This window comes from Orcinus orca, chromosome 21 (genome assembly GCF_937001465.1).
Source record: "Orcinus orca chromosome 21, mOrcOrc1.1, whole genome shotgun sequence".
Taxonomy (NCBI): domain Eukaryota; kingdom Metazoa; phylum Chordata; class Mammalia; order Artiodactyla; family Delphinidae; genus Orcinus; species Orcinus orca.
In genome coordinates this window covers 35,376,953-35,382,952 of record NC_064579.1, presented here as the reverse complement: position 1 = coordinate 35,382,952, position 6,000 = coordinate 35,376,953, and positions in this window count along the sequence as shown.

Here is a 6,000-nt window from a genome sequence, read left to right as displayed (position 1 = left end):
ATCACCCTGAGCACCTTTCCTGAAGTTTGATTCGTAGCTGGGTAAACTCGGGCTTCAGAGGCTTAGATGAGACCAAACGTGTTCAGCTTGTGGCGAAAGCCTTTGACCAGAGGCATATAAGCTTGTGCTTGGGGCGAGGGCTAGGCAAGAACGTTTACACACTGGGTTTTTATCTTTACCCTAAGCTGTCCCTTTTGGCTGCAGCAGGCGGAGGGAACCCACGGAGAGAGAACAGCTGCGAAGTGGATGCACACAACAGTCACCTCGATACCAGCCCCGGGCTCCCAAGCAACGATCCTTCCCCGCAGGGTACTTAACCCACCCAGGGATTCAAGCAGGGAGTTCGCCTTGTCCAACTCGCACAGGAGACTGGCATGAGATGTAGGGCTCATCTACTTGCGTTCACACTACGTGGCCCGGAGAAGTTCTCACGGAGCCGAATCCAGCACCCTTCCTCCACCACGTGTGTACACAAAGGAGCGCTGGGCAGTGGGTGTTCTCAGGCCAAGAGAGAATCCCTTGTTCTGTGCTGCACCTGCTGGGTGGTTCAAAGGTTTTCTGACCTTCCTGCTCTGGAAGCTTTTCAGAGCTGAGGCTACGCCTGGGCTGCGAAAGCAGAGAGGCGTAGAGGCCTTTCACACTGAAGGCGTGGGCCTGTTTCCCATGGGGAAAGTGTACGTCGCCCAACCCCCACTCCCACCCCACCCCACCCCACCCCACCCCACTCCAACCCACCCCCAGCTGGAGGCGTGCGGGTTGACACCATTTTGTCCTGCCCATGGAAAATACAAAGAGGCGTACACGATTTGGGCTGTCTGGTGAGAGAATTTTGAATCGGCGGCACCCTGAGTACCTTTCCCGAAGTTTGCTTCCTAGCTGGTTAAACTCGGCATTCAGAGGCGAGATGAGAACAAACTTGCTCCGCGTGCGGCGAAGTGCCCTGATGCCCTGCCCTAAATGTTTGAGCTTCTGGCCAGCGTCAGGCAAGTACTTTGACACGTAGGAGTCTCACTTTTACTCCAAGCTGTCCCTGTTGGCTGAAGCAGTCGGCGTGTCTGTATCGCAGCCTGGGAGGCCGGGCGTTGGGGGAGTCTGCCAAGTGACTGGCCTCCATTTATAGCTAACTGAGAAACTGCGTCAAAGCTTTCGGGAGCCTCTTACAAGGAATGTTTGCAGTTGGGAATTGGAGACTGTGCTGGCAAACGTCAGCAGCTCCTCTCCCTCGGAGGGCTCTTGGTGTGCCGACTCCTAACAGCCAGCACGGTCCCCAGCTCGTGAACGGTCCCATTGCGAGCCGGTCTCGTCCGTGAAAGAGCCACGTGAGGCTGAGCTCCAAGAGTCGGGCTCCACACCTGGAGCCTTTGGGACAGGGCAGTCCTGAGCCGATGTGCCCACCAGGGGACGCGACCAAAGTTTACGTACCACAGGAAAGCGCATCAAGGCCTCGTGTTCTCTCCATGAAATGAACGTGAGCTTGAAGGGTGATGCGTCAGTGTGCACCGTGAACAGCTCGCTGGTACGCCTGTCTTTGCCCCCTCTCACGTTCTCACGCACCCGGGCTCAGTTCAGTGCAAGAATGTTGAGTGGAGGTGCCAGCCTCACTTCTGGACTCGAAAGCCTTCCACCCCCTAATGGCAGGTTGTGTGTGTCTCTCACGTGGGGGGAGGAATGAGGTCGCCCACAGAGGTTCTGCCATGAAAGATCTAAAGACGCACGCTGCTGAGGAGCTTGTTCCTCATGGAGCGTCCCCGAAGGCCAGAAGAATGCCGAAGGTCTCTTTCAAAGCTGCCGGACGCTCTGCCGTTCTAGGCCTGAGATAAGGACCTTGTGACGGCACTGTAACCCTGCGAGATTCAGGAGACATCGCCAGTGCGAGTGGCAATCCGGAAGGAAGAACCTTCAAGGCGGAGTGTCCTTTCCTGTACAAAACGGCGCCCAAGTGGCTGAGGCAGGGAGCATTTTCCTTCACAGAACCGGCATCCTCGTATGCCTGTGGGTTACTCTAAAGAAACGACACTGTGAGCAACCTCTTCGAAAAGGCTTTCGCAAGCGACTTGGAGACAACAGCAGCGCAGTGGAGGCACAGACCATTGTCCTAGAGAGCAGCACAGTGTCTCTAGCAGCGATCGCTTCCCGGAGGATACTTAAGCCACACCGAGATTCCAGCAGGGAGTTTTGCCTTATAGCAGTACAACTCACTCAAGAAAGAGGGATGAGGTGTAGGGCTAATCTACGTGCGCTCACGCTCTGTGTCCCCGAGAAGGTTTCACGGAGCAGAATGCATCACCGACCGCTACCACGTGTGTGCACCAAAGAAGCCCTGTGCCGTGGGTGTTCTCAGGCCGACAGCGAAGACCTAGGTGTGTGCTGCACCCGCGCGCGGTGGTTCACACGTTGCGTGACCCTGTGCCTTTTGAAGACGCTCAGAGCGGGTGGCACCTGCGTGCTGCGAGCGCAAGAGGTGTAGAGTGTAAAGGCCTTTCACACTGGAGGAAAGGCTTGCATCTCATGGAGAAAATGTGTACGTCGCCCGGGAGATGGAGGCGCACTCTTGACACCATTTCCTCTGCCCGTTTCAAACACAAGTGTTTGTACTCGATCTGGGCTGCCTGGTGAAACGCTTGGCAGTCCGCATCACCCTGAGCACCTTTCCTGAAGTTTGATTCGTAGCTGGGTAAACTCGGGCTTCAGAGGCTTAGATGAGACCAAACGTGTTCAGCTTGTGGTGAAAGCCTTTGACCAGAGGCATATAAGCTTGTGCTTGGGGCGAGGGCTAGGCAAGAATGTTTACACACTGGGTTTTTATCTTTACCCTAAGCTGTCCCTTTTGGCTGCAGCAGGCGGAGAGAACCCGCGGAGAGAGAACAGCTGCGAAGTGGATGCACACAACAGTCACCTCGATACCAGCCCCGGGCTCCCAAGCAACGATCCTTCCCCGCAGGGTACTTAACCCACCCAGGGATTCAAGCAGGGAGTTCGCCTTGTCCAACTCGCACAGGAGACTGGCATGAGATGTAGGGCTCATCTACTTGCGTTCACACTACGTCGCCCGGAGAAGTTCTCACGGAGCCGAATCCAGCACCCTTCCTCCACCAGGTGTGTACACAAAGGAGCGCTGGGCAGTGGGTGTTCTCAGGCCAAGAGAGAAGCCCTTGTTCTGTGCTGCACCTGCTGGGTGGTTCAAAGGTTTTCTGACCTTCCTGCTCTGGAAGCTTTTCAGAGCTGAGGCTACGCCTGGGCTGCGAAAGCAGAGAGGCGTAGAGGCCTTTCACACTGAAGGCGTGGGCCTGTTTCCCATGGGGAAAGTGTACGTCGCCCAACCCCCACTCCCACCCCACCCCACCCCACCCCACCCCACTCCAACCCACCCCCAGCTGGAGGCGTGCGGGTTGACACCATTTTGTCCTGCCCATGGCAAATACAAAGAGGCGTACACGATTTGGGCTGTCTGGTGAAAGAATTTTGAATCGGCGGCACCCTGAGTACCTTTCCCGAAGTTTGCTTCCTAGCTGGTTAAACTCGGCATTCAGAGGCGAGATGAGAACAAACTTGCTCCGCGTGCGGCAAAGTTCCCTGATGCCCTGCCCTAAATGTTTGAGCTTCTGGCCAGCGTCAGGCAAGTACTTTGACACGTAGGAGTCTCACTTTTACTCCAAGCTGTCCCTGTTGGCTGAAGCAGTCGGCGTGTCTGTATCGCAGCCTGGGAGGCCGGGCGTTGGGGGAGTCTGCCAAGTGACTGGCCTCCATTTATAGGTAACTGAGAAACTGCGTCAAAGCTTTCGGGAGCCTCTTACAGGGAATGGTTGCAGTTGGGAATTGGAGACTGTGCTGGCAAACGTCAGCAGCTCCTCTCCCTCGGAGGGCTCTTGGTGTGCGGACTCCTAACAGCCAGCACGGTCCCCAGCTCGTGAACGGTCCCATTGCGAGCCGGTCTCGTCCGTGAAAGAGCCACGTGAGGCTGAGCTCCAAGAGTCGGGCTCCACACCTGGAGCCTTTGGGACAGGGCAGTCCTGAGCCGATGTGCCCACCAGGGGACGCGACCAAAGTTTACGTACCACAGGAAAGCGCATCAAGGCCTCGTGTTCTCTCCATGAAATGAACGTGAGCTTGAAGGGTGATGCGTCAGCGTGCACCGTGAACAGCTCGCTGGTACGCCTGTCTTTGCCCCCTCTCACGGTCTCACGCACCCGGGCTCAGTTCCGTGCAGGAATGCTGAGTGGGAGCGCCAGCCTCGCTTCTGGACTCGAAAGCCTTCCACCCCCTAATGGCAGGTTGTGTGTGTCTCTCACGTGGGGGGAGGAATGAGGTCGCCCACAGAGGTTCTGCCATGAAAGATCTAAAGACGCACGCTGCTGAGGAGCTTGTTCCTCATGGAGCGTCCCCGAAGGCCAGAAGAATGCCGAAGGTCTCTTTGAAAGCTGCCGGACGCTCTGCCGTTCTAGGCTTGAGATAAGGACCTTGTGACGGCACTGTAACCCCGCGAGATTCAGGAGACATCGCCAGGGCGAGTGGCAATCCGGAAGGAAGAACCTTCAAGGCGGAGTGTCCTTTCCTGTACAAAACGGCGCCCAAGTGGCTGAGGCAGGGAGCATTTTCCTTCACAGAACCGGCATCCTCGTATGCCTGTGGGTTACTCTAAAGAAACGACACTGTGAGCAACCTCTTCGAAAAGGCCTTCGCAAGCGACTTGGAGACAACAGCAGCGCAGTGGAGGCACAGACCATTGTCCTAGAGAGCAGCACAGGGTCTCTAGCAGCGATCGCTTCCCGGAGGATACTTAAGCCACACCGAGATTCCAGCAGGGAGTTTTGCCTTATAGCAGTACAACTCACTCAAGAAATAGGGATGAAGTGTAGGGCTAATCTACGTGCGCTCACGCTCTGTGTCCCCGAGAAGGTTTCACGGAGCAGAATGCATCACTGACCGCTACCACGTGTGTGCACCAAAGAAGCCCTGTGCCGTGGGTGTTCTCAGGCCGACAGCAAAGACCTAGGTGTGTGCTGCACCCGCGCCCGGTGGTTCACACGTTGCGTGACCCTGTGCCTTTTGAAGACGCTCAGAGCGGGTGGCACCTGCGTGCTGCGAGCGCAAGAGGTGTAGAGTGTAAAGGCCTTTCACACTGGAGGAAAGGCTTGCATCTCATGGAGAAAATGTGTACGTCGCCCGGGAGATGGAGGCGCGCTCTTGACACCATTTCCTCTGCCCGTTTCAAACACAAGTGTTTGTACTCGATCTGGGCTGCCTGGTGAAACGCTTGGCAGTCCGCATCACCCTGAGCACCTTTCCTGAAGTTTGATTCGTAGCTGGGTAAACTCGGGCTTCAGAGGCTTAGATGAGACCAAACGTGTTCAGCTTGTGGTGAAAGCCTTTGACCAGAGGCATATAAGCTTGTGCTTGGGGCGAGGGCTAGGCAAGAATGTTTACACACTGGGTTTTTATCTTTACCCTAAGCTGTCCCTTTTGGCTGCAGCAGGCGGAGAGAACCCGCGGAGAGAGAACAGCTGCGAAGTGGATGCACACAACAGTCACCTCGATACCAGCCCCGGGCTCCCAAGCAACGATCCTTCCCCGCAGGGTACTTAACCCACCCAGGGATTCAAGCAGGGAGTTCGCCTTGTCCAACTCGCACAGGAGACTGGCATGAGATGTAGGGCTCATCTACTTGCGTTCACACTACGTGGCCCGGAGAAGTTCTCACGGAGCCGAATCCAGCACCCTTCCTCCACCACGTGTGTACACAAAGGAGCGCTGGGCAGTGGGTGTTCTCAGGCCAAGAGAGAATCCCTTGTTCTGTGCTGCACCTGCTGGGTGGTTCAAAGGTTTTCTGACCTTCCTGCTCTGGAAGCTTTTCAGAGCTGAGGCTACGCCTGGGCTGCGAAAGCAGAGAGGCGTAGAGGCCTTTCACACTGAAGGCGTGGGCCTGTTTCCCATGGGGAAAGTGTACGTCGCCCAACCCCCACTCCCACCCCACCCCACCCCACCCCACCCCACTCCAACCCA